Genomic DNA, 26,329 nt, shown 5'->3' with positions numbered 1-26,329 from the left:
GTGTAATAATGGCAGTACTTACTCCACCTAACAAGTTTTTCTTGGTAATTTCATTTGCGTCAGAGTTGTTCCATATAGTCACTAAGTTGTACGTGTACGTGTTTGTCAATAGGCAATTAATTTTATTCGAAATGTTATTATTGTGTGTGGTGTGTTGGCTGCCGCGGCCAGTAGATCTAATGGTGTTACATAAATCCGAAACGATAGCTGTAATGGCTATTTAACGGCTACTTTAACAAAACCGATCTCGTAATTAACAATGCGATTTTTGACAGTAAGAAATAGGTTGATCCTTGATAACAAGACGAGGCAAAACCGGTTACTTCTTTTAACCGCGGTGACATCGATCATGTAACATATGTACACGACACACGCGCTCGCATGCTTTTGCTGTACCTCTAAAATCTTTATCTTCATTATAGGAGTCCCATAAAGAGTGCCGTTTTAGTGGTAAATAAGTTGTTTAATCTAGAATTTTGCACCTAAACCCGATTTCCTTTCATTGGCGCGTGAAAGCTGACACGCAGTGGCGGCCGTCAGTTTGGAAACTTTTGATTTTTCTAAATTAAATGACAAAACCGCATTAGGGACTGATTAAAATCTGTGTCAGTTTGCGTATTTGCCAGGGAGAATGAGTATTGTTTGTAAAATTAATATTCTGTAGCGCATGCGTTTTCTTTCACAACAGCGGCACATCTGCGTCGCGTGGAACCAACTAAATTAGCACACACACATACCATTAGGAACCTTCACCCGTCCCCCCTTTAAGGTTTTCCTAAAGTTCGCTACTATTGAGATGTTCTTCCGAGTTTGTCCGGCTAGATGCTCCCGCAGGTGCTCAATGGGGTTCAAATCGGGACTGCGAGAAGGCCGCTTAATGACTTCAGCCGAATTTTCATTAAACCAATCCGCTGCAATGCTTAGGATCACTGTCCTGTTGCAATTGCCAACGCGGGGCGTGTCCCGCTCCGCATAAGGAGGCATATGGACCTCGAGAATGTCCCGATAAACAAACCGATCCGCTAGTCCATCTATTTTCACCAATGGCCCTGATTTGGACGAATAAAAATCCCCCCAAACCGTAATACTGCCACCTCCGTGTTTAACGGTCGGCACTTGGTGTTTGACAAAGTACCTGGTAGTCTTACGTAGCGTCTACCATGGCTTCCAAATATGTTGAACTTGCTTTCGTCGCTTCATAATACAGTATTCCATTTTCCATTGCACCAATCAACGTGATTGCGGCTTTCCAATTCTTCTTCGATACCGATGGTTTCCGACCAGCAATACGACCAAATAATCCCATATACACTAATCTACGTCACACAGTTCTTGCAGATCAAAAAAGATGCGAAGTTCGCATGCAATTTCTCTAGAAGACTTCTTTGGATCTGCCTGAGCGATTCGCTTGGTTAATCTGCCCGTACGTTTCTCAGATCTTCCAGCTTTCGATACATTACGTGTCGATCCAGTAGCTCCATATTTTTTTTAAATTTTGCTTATTGCCCCCTTGGGAGTATTCAATCGTCGTGAAGCTTCACATTGCTTCACACTCGAATTAAATAATCGAATCGGTTTGTTTTTGAAATCTTCGGAATAGTTTTGAACTTTGCCCATTGTTGTGGGAAACTTGGATATTTCACACACAGCCATTCTCTGGTAAAATACAACTGATAAAATGACCAAATTGATAAATTTAAAACGTGGTTCCATATTTACGGCCAAGGGCAAGAAGGTAAAATTTCAATAACAACGTTACTTTGAATGAATAGGATTTTGTTTACGCATTTCAGGGCTTGGGACAATGTATTAAGTTTCCAAACTTATGGCCACCACTGTACGTAGTTACTAATGAGCACGAATTCTACCCCATGCATCGATATTAATCGTAATTTTTGTGCGTTTCTCCCTCATAAAGCTTTACCAACATACTAAATTTGAGATTTACGTTAAAATTGGTATTGTTTTTCCTTATGAATCTCCGTCAGTTCATTACCGATTCATTAGGACAACATTCGTGCTGCGCTTAAAATGCAGTTCCGTCGTGAACAGTTCTTCCATAGCACCATCGACAAGGTATATCTTTCGACTTAGAGCTGGTGACTAAGTACAACACTGCATACAAAAATCATTGATACCAGAGGGCAGAAAAGTACGATTGAATTAACTACCTACTGTGGGCTGCAAGTGGCGCCCTCTACCAGATACGTACGGTTTATCACCGGATATGAATTCCGAATTTTGAAAAACTCCCCTGCAGTAATTTTCGCAATTTATCTCGTACAGTATGAAAAATATGCTCACGAATTGATTTTTCATTTCCCACCTTGATGCCCTCCTGAGCCGTTATCAACATTTGGACTGGAGTAAATGTGATTAAATCGTCTCGCTTTGAAGCGAAGCATCTGTGGCAGAGCGTTCCGAAGACCTCTTGCAGACAAATTGAATAATATCAATATTTTTCCTATAATTTCTTCATGAGAAGTTAAGTGAAGCAATTGAAATGTGCGTTACATAACACGTAAAACCTGTAGACGAAGGAAGAAACTCGGAGATGTCACCGGAACACAATTCCGGCTTCAAACGGAGCAACTTTATTGTACATTTTGAATTTAATTAATCGTTCAATGCAGTTTCTCTTTTGCTTCAATAACGCGTGCGCCGCCCTCGAGCCTTCACAGCTGCAGACGTTCGTATGAATATAGCATCGTATCTACAGGGCGTCCGGAAAAAACGTTGAAATATTTTAGGTGATTCTAGAGGTTAATTTAAAAAAAATTCTTATAAACATACCCCCAAAAAATGCTTTTTAAAGGGGCTAGAACCCTTTAAAGGACCTCTGAAGATGCTTTTTTGCAATATTTTCGAAACGGTTTGTGTTAGAATTGAAAAATTCGGTATATTTCAATAAGTTAGGATGCGAACACTCTTTTTGTGTTAATAACCGCAAATTTTAGTCAGGGTCGTCACATGCAGGGGGTCTCCTACGTAAATCCTGCATTAACGTTTTTGTTTGTGACAATTCTTTATTTTTGAAATCAAATTGCTGACTCGTAAATATTTTCCAGTAAAAAAGGTTCTCCCATTTCATCTCGTTTTGGATAGACCGTTTTCCAGAAAAATGGATTTGTATAAAGCATTTTTTGGGGTACGTTCATAGGAGCTTTTTAAACATTATTTTAACCCCTAGAATCGCCTCCTAAAATATTTCAACGCTATTTCCGGACACCTTGTACATCTCGAAGGTGGAGAAAGGGGTGCTTTTGTAAATTTACGATCGCAACATCCACGACTTTTTCTATCATCTCCACCTAAAAGAAATCGCATACATTTTAAGCAATTGCTCCTACCCCGCTTTTAAAGTTCTTTGAAGGTTGGTAAATCGTCGCGATTAATTAACGATCACAAAAACAACATTCTTTAACGAACTCTTTTTTTCCACACAACGCGACTGATGCAGACCTATTCGCCCACTTAACAGGAAATGGGTGCGAGTGAGGAGGGAACGTGTTTGGTCAAATTTTACCAGCATTTCCTTATCGTTGAAGAGTTAATCCCCTGATTAATTGCGTGATATTGATCATAGTGTAGAACGGCCAGTAAAATCTAAAATTAGCTTAGTGTTGCAACAAGAATTGGTCGGCCCAAATCTAATCAAGAGTTTATTTTCGGTTCGGTGCATTATGTACTTCTTTTCAATGTTCCAACGGATTTTCAAACTTCCTCATTCTTTCCCAACTTATATACAGGGGGGTTTCGCTGAAATCCGCGAAATGCGATGCCGACCGATCGCGGGGAAAACCCTGGGAAGAAACTATAATTGGCGGATGTTTTACAAAGTTTATCGAACGTTAAGGGTGGCGGGAAAGGCGATTCAGCAAAATATTTTCGGCTTTCTCCTAGTTGTTCTGAGAATGGCGACGATGGAGGGGCTCAATGTGATAGAGAATATTGTCCGGGGGCTGATTCGAAAACGGCGAGATGGGAACGCTCTAAGTTGAAGTTCGACTCGACGTATCTCATTAAAACTTTACTACGGAATGTAACTTAAACATGTGTCCCAGTGAGGTTAGGAAGTTTGGGCACAAACACGCATCGCCTATCTCTGTTACATAATACCGGGAAACTACTCAAATATATAAATTTCAATGTTTGCTACGCGAATGTATGAAAAGGGGCCATCTTGGCATATTAATATTCGATAATAATTAGTGTTCACCTAAACCTTCAGTTATGAACAGTCGGGCAGCCTGGGGGCTCAATCAAAGCCCTTAAAGATCAACTTTGTCCTTTTCTCTAGCGAATCATAGTTACACCGAACCGTTGTTTTTTACACACACAATCTACTTTCTTGTATTATACAACGTTCCCCGGTAACATTATTTCTTTCGTCTGTTCGATATCATCCAGTTAATTCGAACTCAAGTCCAAACATTACATCGAACGTCGAAAAGAGTTCATAAACATTGTTAATTATTGAGACATCTGCCGTTGGAATGATGAAATCGACAACTGATCGGTTTACGGTTGTATTATGAGTGTAAGTTGTATTGTCATATGAAAATTGTTTGTTTCCTAATTCGGTTTCTGCAAAAGCTCGAGCTTTGAACAGTTCTCCTCTTAATTACCTTCTTCAATCAAGGCAGTGGGACGAAATTCGATTTACAGCGGGCAAACGAGTAAAAGTTGCATTTTCTTGCAGTTGTGTGTTTCAAGTAAATTATTATTGGATTATTGGCACATACAGTGTGTCAAATTGAAACTCGTACACCTCAAAATTTTCCGATATGTTGTGTTTTTCCTCAAATAAATATCTTTTAAACGTTAACTTTGTATATTTTGCGAGGAACGGCCACGGATCAAACGTTTTTTATCACAAATTCTTGCGGTAAAGTATTTTGTAAAATAACAATAATTTTTTTAATATTTTGATAGTCAAATTGAAACTCGCGCAGTCATGATTCGTAGACATTAAATATTTCTTGCTTCTGTCGAATAGTTCCAAATTTTATAAAAATTTGCTACCGTGAAGAATTTATCCGTCTTAAGTGTTTCCATAATAATTTTCTCAATTTTTTGCATCAACGGGACGTCAGAGGGGCCAAGCAAGTTCAGCAGAGAGAGAGTTAGCGATTCATCATCATAAACGTGGAAAATCTTACCGGGAAATTGCGTAAATTCTTAACAGACCCTACACCACTGTACGGGGTATTATAGCACGTTATAATGATGTCCATCGTATAAAAAATAAAGCAAAAATTGCTTGAAATTTTTTTTTTATATATACGACGAGCGTTGGATTCTAAGGAAAGTTGCGGGAAATCCCAAACTATCGGCCCCTAAGTTAGCGAAAATGGTAGAAGTAGAATTAAAGAAGGAAGCTAATCCGCAAACAATTAGGAATTCATTGAATAATTTTAATGAAAATTAAAAAAATTAAAATGAAATTAAATAACTTCCATGGTAGGATAGCACGAAAGAGACCGTACATAAGCAAGACGAACAAGATCAAACGTCTTCAATTTGCGGTATTTCCACAGGTTTCGACTTGTAAACATTTTAATCTAAACAAACACCCCATATACTAAAAAAAAAATGATTTGAGAAATGGCTTGCGTGGACAAATCGGTTTTGCGGTAGCCAAAGCGACAACGATCTTTAATCGATAAAGATTTGATTGATAACATGGCAAGTGCCGTTCCAATTTCCAATTTATTTAGTTTGATAGAAACATACAGTAGTGGAAAAATGTAGAGCAGCACCTTAAACGATAGAAAATATTTAAAGAATTTTCGCTTCGATGTTCATTGCAACTGTAAGAGGAGAACGTTTGTCTCTGGAAGTGCAAAGGAATATACGGTGGTGGCCATAAGTATGGAATATTTTTTATATCATGGTATGGAGCCTGCCATCTTAAGTAAACTCAATATTTTCTGGCACCCCCCTTGGCATCTAGGACAGCCCGACATCGACGCTGCGTTGAATCAATTAGATTCTGGCACGTTGAGGAAGAAATGTTTTTCCATTCTTCTTGTGTGATCCTCCACAATTCTTCAGTATTTGACACGTGTCTTTGTCTAATTTTTCGTTTCAAATGGTCCCACAGATGGTCGATGGGATTTAAATCAGGAGATTGTGACGGCCATTCTATAACATCTATCTCCTTTCCAGTAAACCAATTTTTAATCAACCGCGAAGAATGTTTAGGATGATTATCCTAAACATTCTTCGCCATGTTAGTGGCATTTCTTCCTCGGCAAATGGAAGCAAATGCTGCTCTAGAATATTTTTGTATAAAAACCGATCCATTATTCCATTAATTTTGACTAACAGGCCAACTCCAGATCTCGAAAAAGATCCCCACACCGTTAAACTCTGACCGCCATGTTTAACAGTGGACTTTTGGTACTTGGGATCAAATCTCTTCCCTGTTGGTCGCCGAACATAAGTTTTTCCATCCGAATCAAACAGTTTGATTTTGGTTTCGTCACTGAAGAGGACGGTATTCCATTTTTCGGGTGTCCAAAACAGACGTGAGCGTGCAGACTTAATTCTCTCCTTCCGGTTTTTTTTTGGAAATTAATGATCTCTTCACTGCCAATCGTCCGAACAATCCAGTATCACGTAGACGACGCCTCACAGTACGATCACTAATTTCGATACCACTATTAGTTGCAATTTCTTCCTTTATTAAGCGTGATGGTTTTTCGGGATCTTTAGAGGATATAATTTTAATACGTTGGTCTGTTGTTTCTCTGGGACGTCCTGTTTCCGGACGGTTTTTGACGGCGTTGAATACCCTAAACTTCCTCAAAATTTCCGATACACATCCCTGGCTCACATTAAATGTCTTTGCGATGTCCTTCTGATTGGCTCCGTTATTCGACATCTCCACTATTCGTGATCGAAGATCTTCCGAAAGATTTTGTTTTTAAACCATTTCGGCTTCAAATTTTATCGATCTGTAACACTCAATACTGAACACTAAATGCAAAATAAATTTAAATCTATGATATTCCACACTTTTGTCCATCTAAAAAAAATTGTTTATCGCTGAAATTTTTGACAGCAACATTCTGTAAATACTGTATGGTCTAAAATGTAGAATTGACCGAATCCCAATTTAAATATACCGGAATGGAAGAAAGAAAGTAAAGGCCCTTTAGCTAAATAAAGTTTCAAAAAATGTTCCATACTTATGGCCACCACTGTATATTTTTAGGCTCGACCAGATCCCCTATAGTGCTTGCTTAGTCAAACAGCTTGAGGGTAGGTTCTGCATGCTATACTATTGCTTGTTCTTTCCTGGGTAAGGTTTGCCTCGGCGTTGATCTGGTAACTGCTGAGTACGTCACATTCTTGTTGATTGAGTTTTGCTCAGTTGAATTCATTCTTTCAATTGGTTTAATTATTTGGCTGCTCTTGTAGTCAAAAACACCCTCCAAGTGTTTAGACATTACGGCTAAATATCCAGTATTATTTTTTAGAAATAATATTCATTGATATTAGCAGTATTTAAGTATCGGAAAAGGAAAGAAACAGCACTCGTACGTTCTTGTCACTGCGGGAATTCAAGCAAACAACACCAGAGATTCTCACGATGTTTACTCGTTGACTCTCAAAACCCGAATCAATATGGGATTTTTTTTAAATTTTTTTATATATTTTTTTTTATTTATTTTTTTGTTATTATTTTTTATTTTTTAATTAAGATTATAGTGCCTCAACTACTTGGGTTATTGGCACTCAACATACACTTGACAGTATACGAAACGTTCTGAGTACAGGTACATATCAAGTAGACATGAAGGTTACGTTTACACGGAGTTAAAAAGATCGATTGACCTCAGGAATTCTACGGTTGTTCTCTGATCTACTGTGGAGTGCAAGATCTTGCGCAGTTCATCTTCAATTTGAAGGAGATCCTATTGGCACCATACATTGGACACTTTGTGATGATATGGTCTACTGTCGGCAAGACATTGCACCTGTCACATTTCGGGGGAGATGTCCTGTCCATTAGATGACCATGAGTTAGTCTTGTATGTCCTATTCTTAGTCTTCCTATGGCCGCAGTGTACTTTCTGTTTAGTTGAAGTTGTTTAAAAGGGAGCAGAGATGGTTCAATTCGTGACAGTTTCGTGTTGGATAGATTCCAGAGGTTTTGCCACTTGCTTTCAATGGTTACTTTAAAATGTTTGTTTACATCCTTTGGTAGGTAAAAATGTTGCTCCATGACCCGCACTCGAGTCCGCAAATTCGTTACCTGCCATTCCGACGTGTGATGGGATCCGTACCAAATGGATCTTGCAGTAGTTGGTAGATGAGGTGTGGATGTCATCTTGAAAGTTTTGAATTAGAGGATTAGAGCTGTAAGGGTGATATCGGATTTGAAAAGGGGCGTAAGTCCGATATTCGAAGAATTAACTGCCTACTTATTAGTACAATTTCGAGGCTTGAAAAGATGATTTTTTGAATAGGTCTAACCTTCTATGCTTTCTATAATAAGAGATAAATCCGTATAATATCTCAAAAATGGCAATTCTCAGAAAAATCTTGTTCGGGACAAAATTATCTTCAATATTCACATAATATCTCTCGAATCAACAATTCACGACTAGATCAATTTTAGAGAAATCAACGAAATTTGCTTTTTATTAAATATGTGGCAAACCATGGACTTGTTCGAGCAACCAAAAGTGGCTTTAATCTGGTCCCCCAAAGCTACAATCCCTTTTCCGTCTACTCGACCGACTTCGTGCCTCTGCCAGTTACCGAGATTCCCTCACTAACCATTAAAAAAATAACTCGCCTTGTGTGCACCATCAGAGATGCTACCCGTTATCTTAAAAATCATACTGGACCCCAGATGATCCGGATCAAACTTGTTATGCAGAAGCTTAATTTACCTGCTGATTATACAATGCCACTCCTGCAATTTCCACATTGTGTGGCGCTGAAATCTGAATTGCAACCAATAAATAAAGTCGGTTTGAGGACATTTCTCACGTCCTCCAATTCCTTTGATGGCGTGTCTATTATACATCATTGAACAATTCGATGTTCGTTTTAATTTGGACAGTCCCCGCATTATGAAACCGTGCAACAATATTAAATATGCATGTGCCCCTATAGAAATATTGGAATTGACAGTCCCGGGTGGTCTGGGTTGCATGAGTTGACACAAAGAGATAGATTTACGTAAACAGTTTGCAAACGAAATCGTTAACCGTGTAAGCACAACCGGGCTACACCTGTTTTCGAAATTTCCGGCCACTTGTTTGATTTGGGAGAAATCTAGTCCAAGGATAATTAAAGGTGCCTTAACGACTACAATCACACGTACATTCATATACAGGGTGAGTCGGGAGGATCGTGCCAAACTTCAGGTGCGTGTTGTGCATGAAAAATAAATGTAAAAAAACTCAAATGTTGTTGTCCGATTTTCGTTTGTTTACAAGTTATAGCGTAAATAAAATTAAAATATAAAATTTAAAAAATTTATAAATTTCATAAGAAATATGGAATTTATTATGAAATTTATAATTTTTTTAAATTTTATATTTTAATTTTATTTACGCTATAACTTGTAAACAAACGAAAATCGGATAACAACATTTGAGTTTTTTTACATTTATTTTTCATGCACAACACGCACCTGAAGTTTGGCACGATCCTCCCGACTCACCCTGTATAAACTTAAATACAATTAATTTGGTTGTTTTTTCTTTAACGCACTTAGTCTTGTACTATTCTCCGCCATTTTCGCCTGACTTATAAAACCTCTTAGTTTATAGCTCAGAAGAAAATAAAAAATGTTCGCATCATACACACTACCGCTCAGAAGCCTTTGGACATCCTTATCTTGTCGCATTATTTAAATAAAAAAATAGCGTAAATATACCCTTTAAACACAATTAATTACTTCTCTCCAGCACGGTAATTTTGCGCAATAATGTAGCAATTACAGCTAATCTGAAGAGGTTATTATCTACGAAACCATAAGTTTAAGAAAAACCGTTATGAGGCATTAAAGAAACGCAGGTGTATTACTATTTCATAGTGATCAGGTCGGGAATGAAATAAAGTGCTAGAAAATTCACAATAGTGCATTAAAGAGGAGAATTGGATGATCCAAACGCGTGCGCTCTCCAGTGACTTACCACAGGAGTGGCAAAAGCAATCGACGAGTCGCCAAAGAATTGCACTCAGTTCGCTCCGCCGTTGACTACATTATGAAAAAATACCAAAAAACTGGTAGTTTTGTAAACAAAGAAAGGCCTGGAGGATCAAGAGCGACTACACCTACAGATGATCGTGCTGTGGCATTGATTAGTAAGAAAACAGACGTAGAACTGCTCCAAAGGTAACTGCAGGAAGAAATATTGCGCGGTTAAAGCCAGCTACTGCATCTACAGCAACAAGTCGCCTACAGGAATATGGTTTTCATGGACGAATAGTTATGAAGAAACCCATCTTACGCAATAGAAATAAACAAAAGCGACTTCAACGTGTCCGAGAACATCAACATTGGACAATAGAACACTGGAAGGACAAAGTCATGGACAAATGAGTCGAGATTCGAAATGTTCAGCTCAGGAAGACTTGTGTTTGTTCGTAGATCGGTAGGAGAACGTGCAACAGAAGGATCATGTTCAGCCTACTCTTAAACACGGAGGTGGTTCAGTCATGGTCGGGGGCTGTTCTGCTGGCGCAGCCGTCGGTGGCATCGTGAGAACCGAAGGGGATTTTGGGAAAAGAAGGATGCAGCGACATTTTGAAAACTCGTGCAATATCTTCTGGACTAATAGCTTTGGGTCAGAATTTCGTGTGGCAACAAAACAATGCATATCTCAATTATGCAAGAAACATTCGCACAATTTATAAATAGAAGGCATCGATAAATTTATAGCTTGGCCTCCTCCGCGCCCGGACTTAAATCCAATTGAATCATAATGGGATGAATTAAACAGAAAGGTCCGATAATTGGCCTTCACATCAGCCAACGATTTGTTCAATAGCTTAGAAGCAGCTTGAGGCGAAATAACACTTGAAATTTTGAAAAATTTTGTGTGTGATCGCGCGCTGCAATTGTTCGATCGCGTGGAGGAGATAAAGATGAAGCGTCCATTTAAACCTATGCGGTCTTTATCTACTTTCCTAATGCGTTTTGTGTTAATTAACATTTATGGAAATTTAAGAAATTAAAAATTATGTATTTTTCATAAATTTTGGTGTCCGCTCTTATTAAGCAATAAGTGTCCAAATACTTTTGAGCGCTAGTGTACAGGGTTGTTCCCCATACTTTTCCTCGACCCTAAAATCTTTATTTTTTGAAATAGAAAAAAATAGTTAAGACACATGTTTTAGTTTTTGTTGTGAATTATCGGAATCCGCCAGCGGACGAAACGAACGAGCATCGCGAAGCTGTCAAAAAACGGCAAGTGGTGTTTTTTTTTAATAGAACACCCTGTATATTTATACCTTTTTGGAATCCGCGCACCTCCCCGATTTCAAATCCATAGGGCACACGGCTAGAACAAATCTATGGCATTTATGTTTGAAATCGGGGAGGCGAGCAGATTCCCAAAAGGTATAAATATACAGGGTGTTCTATTAAAAAAAAAAAAACACTCAACTTGCCATTTTTTGACAGCTTCAGGATGCTCGTTCGTTTCGTCCGCTGGCGGATTCCGATAATTCACAATAAAAACTAAAACATTTCTCATAACTATTTTCGCCTATTTCCAAAAACAATGATCTTAGGGTCGAGGAAAAGTATGGGGAATAACCCTGTACATGTCCGACGGCAAAGTCTGCCACTTCGGGACGTTCCGATGGGTAATAACCAACATTTCTGGTCATCGTCGGTTACTCAGCAATTATTATGAAGACTCTTTATAGCAGCTTAATGTGGTATGGGTCTTGGTAATTTTAATTAGATTTTATATGTCATCCTGTTTATTCGCCAGAACAGCGATGGTAACAAATTTGTGCAGCAATAAATTCGAAATCGATTCGAAAATCCCTCGATCGGAAAGGCTTTACAGATACGAAGACGAAGTTGTGTGTTTGTATATATGGATTTGTATCATATTACAGATATTCATGTATATAAATACATACATACATACATATGTACAATGTTAGTTCAGTGACTTACGATTTAGGTGGTTTCACACTGATTAAATTGAAATGTTTCTAGACTTTGTGTTTTGTAAATTCCGATGATGGAGAGTACAGACACGTGTAGAAACAACTATAATCGACGTTATTGTGCGTTTTTAGACGGACATCTCCAAAAAATTGCCGAACTGTTAAATAATAGAAAAGCCAGAAACGAAAATTTCGATGCGGTAATGATAATTTGCACTGCGCCCGATACATAGAGGACCGGCGTGGGGATCTCGGCAACAGCAGGAGATATAGATTGGACTAAACGGGAAGAAACTGAAAAGAAGTTGCGTTTTCTGACTTACAAAAAATATAGCATATTTTGTGGTATTGTATTACGAGTCGATTGTCCAACGTGTAGCAACCCTCCGAATAACCTTTTATTCACTAGTGATTAAAAACAGTATTAATTCACTGTCTTGGCAGCAAGTGCTCATTATGCTTTTCAGAATCAAATGTCGTAGAAATAGCTTTTCTTTCGTAAAACACTCATGACTTGACCGATTAGTGCTCTCGAAGAACTTAGACCATTTGCTAACCCTCGTATACCTAGTTGTTTCTCTTGTGAACAAACAATGGCTTAATTCATTTGATATATAAATAACTGTTCGCTTGACGAGGTTCTATCACAATTTTAATTCCCGTTAAAAACTACTTCACATTTTTTTTCAATCCAACGTTCCATTACCTTCACCACCTTCATTTTCTCCGAACACCTACCGGATTATCATACGAGGTATAGTCCAGCTAGGATTTTAACTATAACATTTACCTAATCACAAATTTAATAATTTTAATAATTAATTTAATTCTGGTATTTTTCAAATCGTCACCATGTTTGCTTTATTGCGATTGCTGCACGGTCTTCGTCGGTTTAATCTATAGGGTGTCCAGACGTTGCGTCATTTGTCGATATCTCATTTAACTTTAGAGTTTGTTCAGACCGCGTAACAAAATAAACGTTTTGTAGCAAGGTTATTTATCTTGTTAGAGTAAATAATGTACAATTGTTACATGTAGCAATGTTGGACATGGATATTTTTCACGTCATTCGAAATGTTCTCTGTACTCAATAAAGTTGTAAAATTTTGTTGAAGCAACGAAGCCTGGTTGCCCATTTCTTATAGCTTGTAACAAGTTGCCTATTGAATTGGTATGCGAACTTCCATCATGGAGTGTGACGTGGGAAAAAGTGCAATGCGAATTGCGCAGTGCCATATGCGAGAAAATATTCAAAAAAAATCCTGTAGAATTTCATCGCCGAAATATCTTTCGTTTTCGAGATACAGCGTGTGCGAATTTCATTTTAAAATGGCAAATTCGGGAGTAGCGCCTAAAACGCCCGAGGAGATTTGAAAAAAAAAACTTTTTAATTCAACCAGCGATGTGCGGATGGGCAAAAGTCTGGGGACTGAAAAAAATTAGCACGCCGCTGTTTTTGGAAAAGTAAAAAATGAATTTTCAATTCCCCCCTCTTTTTCATAGAGGTTACCGTTTTCGATCAAAAAATAAGAATCGCTTTAACGCACAGCATTGGAGATGGCGTAGGTCTCGCAGAGTAGCATTGATTTTCCCTTCGAATTTCTTCGAAGGTACACAAAGCTTTTTTATTTTTTTTTAACATCGCATTGTATTTTTCTTCATTCCTGCCTTGGTCTGAACATTTCAAAACAAACATAAATATTGAGAGCCGCCTTAAGGTCACGATGGAAACGTAAAAACCATTTCGAATACTGACGAAAATCGGAATAGAGCTCGCTATCTAAGATATTCATAAAGTTTTTAGGCAGATGCGAAACCATACAGTGTTCCGTTTGAAATGCCAAAGTTACCTTCACTTCCGGCATGACCGGAAGTGCCGCCGTCTAGAGAACATTCTGTATAATTGATCGATATCACACCTCGTCGACCTTAATTGGACATCCCTTATAGAATCTCATAAAACTCGGATAAACCGTCCACGAAATATTACGAGCGGTGTATGCTTTTGATATTCATCGTACATTCGACGATAGATCGAAACATAGATAGAAGGTAAAGCTTATGAAATACCTGTTGACACGACGTCACAGGTTTTAATCCCTGTCGACGTATTTAAGTATAGGGACGAGAAGTGGGAGATAATGCGTCACGTGCTCCCGGTATATTTAACTTGTTTTAAGGATTCCCATTAAACATGTGTTTTTTGCTTCAGACGTCATGTGTTAATCTCGATGTTTTCGTCTTCCGATGGTCACCAAGCAACGAGTGAATAATTCCTTAGGAACACCCAAGGAAATGTCCCTAGGTGTATCCAAAAATAACAGGGAAATAAAAGAATACATATATATATATACATTAATATACAGATAATATTTTTTATGTTTTTTCAAAGTGAATATACTTATATTAATAATAAATATTAGCGGCCATCTTGGTGGGCAACCTTTCGCCATCTTTCGGCAAGTTGGAAAATTCCGCGTACGAAAAATCCTCGATTTTTAGAAGTAAAAAATTGATTTGACTCATCCTTAACGGCTTGATCAAAATCGAAATTTTTACCATTCAAATGGTTTTGAAGAGAACGAAACAAGTAATAATCTGATGGCGCCAAGTCAGGGCTGTATGGTGGACGAAATATCAGTTCTCAATTTAGTTCCAATAATTTTTTACGCGTTATTAAAGACGTACGGGGTCTAGCGTTATCATGGTGGACCAGGACCCCTTTGCGATTGGCGAGTTCGGGACGTTTTCTTTTGAATTCTTCGTTCAATTTCGATAGCTGACGACAGTAAACGTTCGAATCGATAGTTTGGTTTCTCGGATGAAGTTCAAAATGAAGAATACCCTTGTAGTCCCACCACACAGACAGCAAAACCTTCTTTTGATGAATACTGACTTTGGACGTCGATTGCGCAGGTTCATCTCGTTTGGTCCACAAACGCTTTCGGACTACGTTGTCGTGGACAATCCATTTTTCATCACCCGCTATGACTCCTTTTCGAATTGGGTCGTTTTGGTTACGATTCAGTAAAAAATCGCATATGTTAACGGGTTTGGTGAGGTGAATTTCCTTCAATTCGTGAGGAACCCTAACATCCGATTTGCTCAAGCTTTTTTAAATGCAGAGAAACGGTTGAATTCGATATGTTCAACTTTTCTGCTCTCGAGTTGTCATACGCCGATTAGCTTCGATTAAGGCCTTTATTTTATCGTTGTCAATGGTGATCGCGCGTCCAGTGTGTGGTACATCTAGGACATTGAAATTTCCGGAACGAAAGCGAGAAAACCAACGCTGGCGCTGGCGCTGGCGTCCAGTAAGGCAGTTCTCACCATGAACTTCGCACAACTTCTTCTGAGCTCGTACTGCATTTTTGCCCTTTCGAAAGTGAAATAATAAAATGTGTCGATGATGCTCACTTTGATCGTCCATCTTCAACTTAAATTTGAAACAACTTTTTGTTTACTAATCACGTTCGATTTTCGATCGAAAAAAGCCTAAAACATAACCTTTAAAATGGCATATGATAATATAAGCGACGAGATCACTATGTATAAATTAAGCCATCTATGAGAATAAAACGACATTAATCATCGAACAACCCAATATATGAAACGTGGTGTTTCGGTGTTAATAAGAATTTTTTTCAAAAAACACAAATAATCACAAATGTCCTTTTGTATGTTTAACATGTATTTTTAACGGAAAATAATGAGTTAATAGTATTTATTACCAAACGGTTAATATAAAGAACTAAATGAAACAGAACAAAAACGCAAAAAGTATTCGTACAGACCTAAAATAACAACAAAATGAGGGAAATAGTAACAATAAATTTTACTTCAATAACGTGTTGGGGGATTTCCTTTCGACTTTATTATTGCTTCCAATCTTCTAGACATGGAATTAATTGATTTTGCAGTCAACGTTGACGGCATTTTGTTCCCTTCTCCTCGAAGGGCAACCTTCAACCCTTCTGTCGATGAAATAACACGATTCCCAATTTTTTCCCGAGATAATCCCAAAAGTGTTCAATTGGGTTAATGTCTGGTGACTGTGGAGGTGTATTTAAATATTTTGAGGTATCGTACAAGATCCAGAGCTTGACGTTCAGAGCTCTACGTTTGGGATCGTTACCTCGGCTAACCGTAAAATCATCCCTAATCCCCAGTTTAGTTGCACTAGCATGGAGGTGGGTTTTTAAAATGTTTACGTGCATATTTTGGTTCATTATTCCATCGATAAAATGAAGCGATCCTACTCCTGAAGCACTCATACGGGTCCATACCATTTCCGAACCTCCTCCGTGGTTTAGATTTGGTCGCGATCGAATTCAGTGCACTTTTTCCTCCATACTTTGAAACGGATTTTATTACCAAAAACTTAAAAATTTGCTCTCATCTGTGAAAATCGCTCTGCTCCAATATATTACGGGGGTGTTGACGTAAGTTCTAGCGAACCGTAATCGTTTCTTGCGGTCGACTTCGTTTATAAAATACTTCTTACGAGGTACTCTGCCATGGTACCCCTTATTTCTTGTGGTACTGGCCGAGATGTCCTTATTGTAGAAAATGTTTTGCGATTTTTTCTGCACTTATTATTCGTGGGTTTTCTTTCAATTTTCTCACGATTAGACGTTCTAAGTGATCGTTTGTTTTTCTCGGACGTCCCGAACGTCGTCGATTTTAAGAATGTTTTCGCAGGCGATATCCGTCTATTATGCTTTGGATAGTAGACCTCGCTCAACTTGCTATTCTACTAATTTCCGGCAATGATCTGCAGTCATTGTGTAGTCTAGGAATTATTGGTCGCAATTCTTCTGACGTTTCGCCATCTTTCCGTCCCTGATGACGTCAATTATCACCAAAAATTTAACGTTGTCACCCCGAAGGAACCGAACTCTTTTAGTTATTCAGTAAGCTTTCTTGGAGAGATCACGTCTTAACCGCAGTTCAATGTGTTAAATACAGAAGGGCACGAACACTTTCTGCAGGTCCGTTCCTGTTCATATCTGCGTTTGTGTTGTTATTTTCGTACCGAGTAAAAGTTTTTTTCTTCTTCGGCAAAATATTTATTTTAAAAAGGTCGAAAAGCGTTTGTGGTCAATATGGGGTTGAGTGAAATGTGCAAAATAACATCGAAACACCACGTTTTAAATAATATTATCTGCTGTGCGAATGCTTTCTACGCTGACCGTACGTATAAAAACGGAGAGCCTCTTGACCAGGTCGTGGCTTAGGAAAGCTTTATCAAATTTTACACATTTTAAATATCTAAAGCTCAATTTTAATGAGGTGAGCGGTACATTTGAAAGTAATATTAATCGCTTGCTGTCGGGAATTTGCAGTTGTACTGTGTCTCAATCAATTCAGTGCCGGCGTAGTGATATTCTGGCGTCATTCACGTTGGGCAAGACATGATATTAAGTAAATATCTTGAAAAATTTAAATTTTTGATAATTAAACCGCATTTCATATTGGTGAATTTATGCGCACGAGCATATGTGCGGTGCGGTAATGCAGCTTTCGTCTCTGCTATTTACTCTTAATTTCAGTTTATTTGCGCCACCCCCATTGAGCGTGTCCACCAGGGCCACAAAGTCCTAAAAAAATCGTGTAAATTCTAGTTGCCATTCGTTAACCCCAAAGAGGTCACTTCCAACTGAGTTCTTATGCCATTAAGGAAGTTCTTACGGCATTAAGGAGAAAATTGCCCACCGTAGTTACTTAAGGTCTTTGAATCTGTAATTCTATCTTGTCATCGTTCGTGTGTGCTAATTTACCGTTATAGTTCGTTTCGCGCCTTTATGGTTTTAGTCCGGATTAAACGAAATGAATCCAATTACCTTGGTGCAGACAACAAATAAGAGCGTTATTTTCTCAAGATATTAAAGCAGAAGAATTCCTGCGCAATTAAGCCGAGTTTCTTTCCATTCTTATTTTCACCTTAAGGAAGAATTTCGTTTCTGAACCTTCGGGAGTGGTCTTTGTTGCTGTGACACTTCAAGCTTTGAGTAGCTTCGCCCCGAGAACTGACATGAAAGGAAACTGCAATTAACCCAGTTTAAGTAATGAACATCTTCGCATTTAGTTATAACCTGTCTCAATTAAATCGCATTAGTTTAAAAGCTATAGTCAAATATGGACCAACGGCGGGAACTTCGTGGGTTAAATGGATTTTTTCATTAAAATGGGAAGAACCGTCTAGCTATTTCGACCTGATTCGGTGACCATTTTTGCGGGTAATCCTAAACTTCAATACCTCCCTTAGGTTGGCACACGATCGGGCATATCTGGTAACTAACGTTGGATAGTGTCGAAGCAACTAAAACAGATGTTACTTTATCGAAACACGTTAACGTCATACTCGTCGCATCTGCGAAACTTGACGATGGTGACAAAGTCAGTTATTCGTCAATTTTAACTGAAACGCCGAGTAAAACCATTCAATCTCGATTTGGAACATTGCATGCAGAGCGATTCAAAAATCGAGGCGAAAAATTAAGGAGCGCGTGCGCAGGTTGATATTTTGGTTAAAAAAATTTTTGTTGGCAGACCCTCGTTTCCGAGCTCTTACTTCAAAATTTCTGTCCGTTATCTTTTTTTTGTAATATTATTAATAATTAATCAATGAAAATAACGAAATAATTATAACAAGCGCTCAAAGATATCGCCATTGGCGCAGATGCAAACTTGGCAGCGCGCAAAAAGCGAATCGTATGCTCATTGCACATTTTGTTTATTTTGAATGTATTCCTCTGCATTCATTAATCTTTCCCTTAATCGCTCGCAACCATCAACTCCCATTGCATAAAACAATTGTTTTAAAAACTTCCACACAAAATAATCCAAAGTATTCAAATCAGGTGATCTCGCAGGCCATCGCACCAATCGATCTCCCAATTAAAAAAAAAAATACATTTTTTGACGTGAATATCAAACCACACCCGCTTCGAGTTTTGAATCAGCCTCTATTATCAGCAACTGAATAGTTTTCTAAATCGGCAAGTATGGAGAATAATGTAAGACTTATTTGAAATACAACGAATAAATCGATTTATTCAATTCGACAAAATCGGTACATGCACGCAGGGTGCCGATCTGAAAATTTTCCACCACCATCATCTCGAAACTTTATTACGCAACAGTCAAGTATAACAAGTGAGGTACCAAATGGAGAATACGAGAAGCCCTTTGGAAGTATGTGTCAGTTAACTGCCTTTTACTATTTAAAATATTTGAAGGGATTGCTCTGCGGGGTAAAGGGTGAAAGAGGTGCGGTAAATTCTACATAGAAATTGTTTGTGACCTGCTTCCGCAGGGGAGATGCGCTAACACTAATAGTGTAATAAGTAAAAATGTTAAATGTAATAGCCATAATGTTGATAACGTTGATAATTGAATTTAAAATATATTTTAACATTTATTAGGCGCATAAAAATTGGCGAAATAAACTATTTACTGTCAAGTCACAACTGCCCTGCGGAAGCAGGCCGTGCTACTAGGGCCCAATTCAAAATATCTCGAAAACAACTGACCGACTTTTAGCAATTTATAACGAGAGTGCCTTTTTTAGGAAAAAATAAACGGGGAATCCATTTTGATTAAAAAAAAAAAAAATTGCTACGCGGAAAAAAGTTGTCATAATTTTGTTGCATGTGGCGCCCTCTGTAAATTTGACGAGAATTTTAACAAATACAAATTCGGCAAGGCGAAAGATCGCAAAGCATCAAATTTCGTGGTTGTGCCTCAATATTTGCGTGAATTACTAAAGAAAAATAGGCAAGTTTGCCATCCTGTATCTCAAAAACTAGTTTTTAATATATAGTTATACAACGTTTTCACCTTAAGAACAGGTCTTCCATCGACTGTTAAAGTCCTACTACTGTATAAAGTGGGACACCCTGTATATCGAAAATTCTGAAAATGTGTTATAAACGTTGGAAATCTGTAATCAATTATAACATATGTTGCAAAATTGGGGAAAAATTCTATCGGTTTTTCCGATGCTACACGAGACGTATCCATAAAAAATTCGAAACAGATTTTTATTAACCACCAAATCACCCAGTTTCCTCGTCGTTTGACCAACCCTTTAACTCATTCCGTTCGTGAGATCCCTGAATCAAAAATTATTTTGTTGGACGCACTGTGTAATATGCGTGTGGGCCTTGCGCGTCCTAATGCAGCGGTTAAAAGCGTTAATTGGATAGGTACTAATAGGAACGTTATACACATGTTATAGGCAAACATGCCCAGTCAGCAATGCGAATTATTAATACCAGGTGTTTGTGTTTAGTAATAATTTCCTCTGTCTGATTGTCTATTGGACGCGATCTTTGTTTACGTAGATTTTTCTGAACACGACAGTGTTTAGTACCAGATGTTAAACACCTTACCAATTAAACCGCCTCGTCATCACAGTTTCTATCAAAAAAAGTCTTGGTAATTTTAAATGGGTTTGTGCTAGTTCCACGTAGGTAGGTTAAATATGGAGTTCTCAAATGTATCAGAATCGTGAATCTAATAAATCGAGAAAAAACGTGATATGAAACAGGTGCACGCAAGTACAAAACAGGATGACAATGTAAACCTGGCAAGATGCATACATCCTGCATTTCAGGCCCTACCGAGCATCCTGCTTGTAATGATACGGACGTAACTGTCATTAAGTATATTGTTCCTATACAGTTACACAAAGAGATCGTAAAGAGTTTTCTTAATGCTATCGTTTCGTGGCGAGGCTGCAACGCGAATCGTAATTCCTCAAAGATCGATAATTAATAGAAAAAATATATGATGCCGGTGTACAGGGTGTTTCATTTCAAGCGATTATCTCCGAAGCCAAAGTTAAAAATTAAAAGAGTTTCAAGCACACGTTACTTGTTTGCTTGTCGTCCAGTGCACATAAAATTTTTTTTTTCCAAGGCCATTAATCCATTAACGCCCATAAAGGACATTTCAAAGGTCAAATTGTTTCTTTAATGGAACACTATTTCTTTGGGAAATTTGTGAAGGACTTAAAACATTGCGTACTTTGCATTGGAAAGGTTCTTTTCTAGGACTTCTACGGACATCAACGGAAATTCAAGTGGCACAATTAGGAACTAAATAAATATCACATAACAAAAATTACGAAAAAAGTTGATTAATGGAATGTGAAAATTCGCAGATCATCAAAGTTAACCCAAAATCATAGGAAATTATTATTTTTATCGATTTATCGGTCCAGCAAATGTTGAAAATGGCGCCCTTCCGCATCCAGACTCTTTCCAATTTTCATGACAAACGATCTTGAAACATTTCCAAATGTTTGTCCAGAAGCTACGTTTCTCATATCATCTAGAGATGTTGGGAATTTAACGTGCCCTGCTTCTTTAAAATAGCCCCGAAGAAAAAAATCTAATGGGGTCAAGTCAGGTGACGTGGGTGGCAAATTGACTGGGCCATTAGGTCCTATTCATTTTAAGAAAAAAAAATTTAAACGCCTCGCGTCGCATGAGCAAAATAGGGTGAACATCCATTATGCTAATACCGCGAAGCAACTTTTCGGTCACAATTAAGGTCTGCGGCGAAACCTGTAGATAATTTAACAGAAACCTAAAATATTTTCCTTCGTTTAAATTTTCTTCAATAGAAAATCACATTGCTTTGTTGTTTGCAATGCCGCAGCAAACACGAATTGATGAGCAAAGTTGTTGATGTTCTACTTACCTCATCCAGTGAGTATTTTCAAGGGACCATTGTGAAGACAAGTGCACCAAGTGAGTTACCTCACAATGGTGCGTGAGAGTAGACACGTGGGAAAAATGCGCATCGAAGAAAAAGTTTTCATTCAAATCGAATTTTTCTGTTGTCAGAATACAAACCGCGCCCGCTTTTCGATATCGTTGCTACGTAGCTCCGATTGGAGGAAAACGTGATACGGACGCAGCTTGGTCAATTTTGAAATGTGATGGTCACTAGCGAACGAAATGCCCGAATCTCTGGACAACTGATGGCGACTTGCATGGGGATCAACAACTGCAGCAGCTAGAAAGCTATTTGGTTGTTTTCATTGGTGGCAGTTTTTGCTCGGGTTTTTTTGCTCGTCCCTACGTCGCCACTTTCAAGGAATAACTTTATTGTTTGATAAAAAAAGTTCGACAACTATAATTAGTTACTCTTTCTTCAAGGCATTTCTGCACATAAATCGGAGAAAGTTCGGCGCCGTTTTGACCACTTTATCCATAAGCTAAAACCATTTCAATTTTGTTTTCCTAGGAAAAGTTCTTTATTTTTCGCTTTTCGATTAACAACTTTAATTAGGGAGAAGAGTAGCTTTGTCTTAAAGGTTTCTTTGAAATTTAGAAATAAATTCAGTGCGACTCCCCCCAAATGCGAAGAATAAATTTTAGTGAAAACTTTTTTTTTTTTGTTCGACTGATGCATGTTTAAAAATAATTTTTGCTCCGATTTCGTGTTAATTTTTAGTACCTGTGAACGTTTGTTTTTCAATAAAAAAAAAGCTTCTTTCGTAATTTAAATCATGCGTTACTTTAAACTTTCCGGTTCAATTGTTGTTGATATCTGGAAAACGAGTAGTTTTAGGAAAAAGCTCTTGCAGTAAAAAATACCAAGTTTTTGAGCTTTTTGAAAATTTACAAAAAAAAAAATGATGTTACATATAAAAAATAATGTTGGCCTTGAAATATCCTTTGAGTGACCTTGAATAAAAATGTCTATCTACAGTGGCGGCCAAAGATACAGGACCACTACTGGTTCAGTTCAAAAATGGATAAAACTCTATTGGAACTTATTCTACCTCGTTTGAACTGGGGTCCCAAATATCTGCAATGTTGGTAATCATATCCGACAGCAGAAGCCAGGAGAATTACCTTACACTAAAATCGCACTTCTCCTGTTTCGTTCAGACAGTTAAAGTTAAGGTGGTCACAATAATAGGACCAGTGTGGGGTACCAGATGGGACGTGAAAACCATTATCCGTTCTTTATCCGAAAGAATTCAGATACGGATAATCAAAGATGGAGGCAATTCTCTTCGTGAAATCTCTCGAAAAATAGGAAGATCGAGAACCTCAATAATAAATGATCTCAAATACAAGGAACATCAGGAAAATCGTGGTCGTAAGAGGAAAACAATAGTTCTCACTGACCGCGAAATAAAGCGAGAAACCCGAAAAAATCTTTTTGTGAGCTCCAAACAAATTCAAAAAGACCTAAAATTGGAAATAAGTTCCAGGACTATCCGAAGACGGTTACAGGAAGTTCATTTACATGGTCGAGTGGCTAGAAAGGTACCGTTGTTATCAAAAATAAACAATTTAAAAATGATGGAATTTGGGAAGAATCGTCTTCGTTACGAAAACGGAGATGACAACATAAAAATGTGGAAAAATGTCCTTTTTTCGGACGAAAGAAAAATTGATTTGTTTGGTTCGAATGGTCGACGGTATGTAAGAAGACCAGCAAAACAGGAATTGCTTCCGAGACATACTTTGAAAAACCATTAAGCACGGAGGTGAAAACATAAAATTGTGGGGCTGCTTCTCTTGGTTCGGTGTTGGTCCCGTTTATTGGATAAAAGGGATCCTGAACCAAGAAGAATATCTTAAAATAACGAAAGGTGTCATGCTGCCATATGCTTCGGAAGAAATGCCATTAGTTTCGAAATATCGACAAGATAATGATGCGAGTTAAACAATTTTTTCACAATGAATCGATTCCGGTTGTGCCGTGGCCTTCACAGTCGCCCGATCTGAACCCTATTGAAAATCTTTGAGTACACCTTAAGGTCGCTGTGGGGCGTCATCAGACCAAAAACTGGGAAGAACTGTAGTCCGCAGTCCAACTGGAAATATTCGATTGATAGTTTCATTTTTTTTTCCTTTTTTTTTGGATAATGTTTCAACGGTCCTATTTTTGTGACCACATGTTTATTTTGTTTTCATTGTTTCCATTGAGGAAATTCATTTATTTTTCGTTAAAATGTGTTTTTGTTAATTGTTTTTATCATTATCATTAAGTGCGTTATATATATATTTCCATTTCAATGTTTTATCTCTTGAGCGGTCGAAATGAAAAATTCGAAACTTTCGAAGTGGTCCTGTTTCCACGGCCGCCACCGTCCGTTGGACGGCAGTGTTCGGTCGAAAAAGTGTTTGATTTTAAATTTGATTCCGATGACGATCGCCCGTGTCACTTCGAACGAACCACCCGACGTGCGGTCGTCAATGCGCCGAAGATATTTTTCGCTTCGTCTCGAGCTGTGAGTTTCCTCGACCTCCTAACTCATAAGGCACACTATAAAACCATAATCGCACTGAATTATTTATTTATTACCCTATAAATTTAAATCAAAATAAATTGCAGCAGTTGCATTGACTGATAATAATTCGCCAAGCACACTGAACTATTTGAGTAACGAGACTTTTAAACTGGGTGACGTGATCAAATATATTATTTCGAGTCGAGAATGATTTATATCTTTTATGGCATCGTAAATAACTGCTACAGCACATTTAAAAGTCGAAGACTCCTAGTTTTTAAAGAGCTATAGTTAGAACTGGAACTATAAAAAGTATGCACACTGCATGTTTCAACTGCATCTCAGGTGGTGCCATGCAGCGTAAATTATCTAAAAATCGATCTCGGCGAATGTCGGTTAATAACAATTTTTTCGCATTATTTGCGGGTACGTAAATGATGCATTACTTTCTTGGACAACCGACGAATCCAGTGAATATTTCCGTCGTCCCTGGCCTTGTTTATGCGCAGGGTGATTCCACGTATACACCACACGTTGACCTGTGGGTTATCGGACATATTGGAAACGATATCAAACAGCTGCAGATGCAAATTTTTTTTTTTGTATGTTTATATCCGTAATATTGTGCTGCGAAATTAGAGAGCAAGTTGTTGGGGATTCTAAAGTTTTGAACAAGTCGCGTTTTTTTAATGGAACACTTTGTATATTATTAAAAAAAAAATTTTTAATTTCGGACCTAGGGGATGAATACAACTTTCGGTTAATTTTAGCTGAGAGTAGTACGCAGTTGCAGAGCTATAACAGCTCCTGCTTGCGTATGAGACGTCATTCTCAAGCAGAGAAAATGCTAAGTTTATCTAAAACGTATGAAACATATTCGTACGTTTTCGATCGGCCCTTTCAACACTATCTCAACGTTAAATTTAAAAAGTGTGTATCTTCACGCCACGAAAGACATTTTCCGCATTCCCATACTCCGCGCTACCAAATGAATAATTCACCACATCCAGCTAATCTCTCAGCAAAACGTACAGTGAGTGGCATTAATCTTCGAACACTTACGTTTTTAGTAAATATGCACAGAGAGAAAGAAGAGAAAAAGAATATATTTTATGTGGAAGGAATACGTTTATTATGGATATATTATTTTTTATTAACATTGGGATTCTTATTAGCATAAATATAACACCGAAACCCGGAATGGATAACTTCGAAACAGTCCTGGTTAACAAGAACGCAAAACGTACAAATAAAATTGTTACATTAATCTTTGAACGCTCCCGAAGTACTGGAAAATATGCTTCTGGATGCTTAGTGATGGTTTATTTAGCACTTGGTGTGGCCACCTTTAGCGTCTGTCACCGCTCTCAGTCTTCGTGGCACAGAAGCAACTAACTTTTCCAAATAATCACGCGGTGTTTTTCCCCGTTCCCTTTTCAGACTCTCTTGCAGTTCTTTCAAGTTTGACACCGGCCCCTCACGAACTTCTCTGTCCAAATATTCCCACAGGTGCTCAATGGGATCAAGGTCTGGAGACTGGGGTGGCGTTTCCATCACTTTTGGGCAGCTGTCTAAGTGCCGGTCTCGCTCTATGCTTGGGATCGTTATCCTGGTAGAACCGAAATCTGTCCAAGATCCCCGATTTTTCTGCACCGGGTCGTAGATCCTTTTTCGGGATATCAATGTACATCCATGTTCCCTGTAATGAAGTGCGATGCACCTACTCGCTGCAAAACATCATCAGACATTGATGTTGCCACCACCACGTTCTACTGATGCGGTCAAGTTTTTGCTGTTCCGTGCTGTGCCACACTTTTACTTCCTCATCTCTTCCAAACAGGTTAAACTTGGACTCCTCAGCAAAAATCGCATCATGCCCAAAAAGTTTCCGACTCAAACTGATGATTC

The 26,329-nt window shown here is 38.1% G+C and overlaps 1 protein-coding gene across 4 annotated transcripts in view; it reads left to right on the top strand.

Moving 5' to 3' along the window:
• The window catches only part of mim (missing-in-metastasis), a 131,960-nt gene that overhangs the window by 72,822 nt on the left and 32,809 nt on the right, over nucleotides 1-26,329 (top strand). The window lies entirely within an intron of this gene.

The sequence above is a fragment of the Euwallacea fornicatus genome, chromosome 31, assembly GCF_040115645.1.
Source record: "Euwallacea fornicatus isolate EFF26 chromosome 31, ASM4011564v1, whole genome shotgun sequence".
Lineage (NCBI taxonomy): Eukaryota > Metazoa > Arthropoda > Insecta > Coleoptera > Curculionidae > Euwallacea > Euwallacea fornicatus.
The sequence above is the reverse complement of the archived record's forward strand: the minus strand, read 5'-3'. Positions and strand labels throughout refer to the sequence as shown.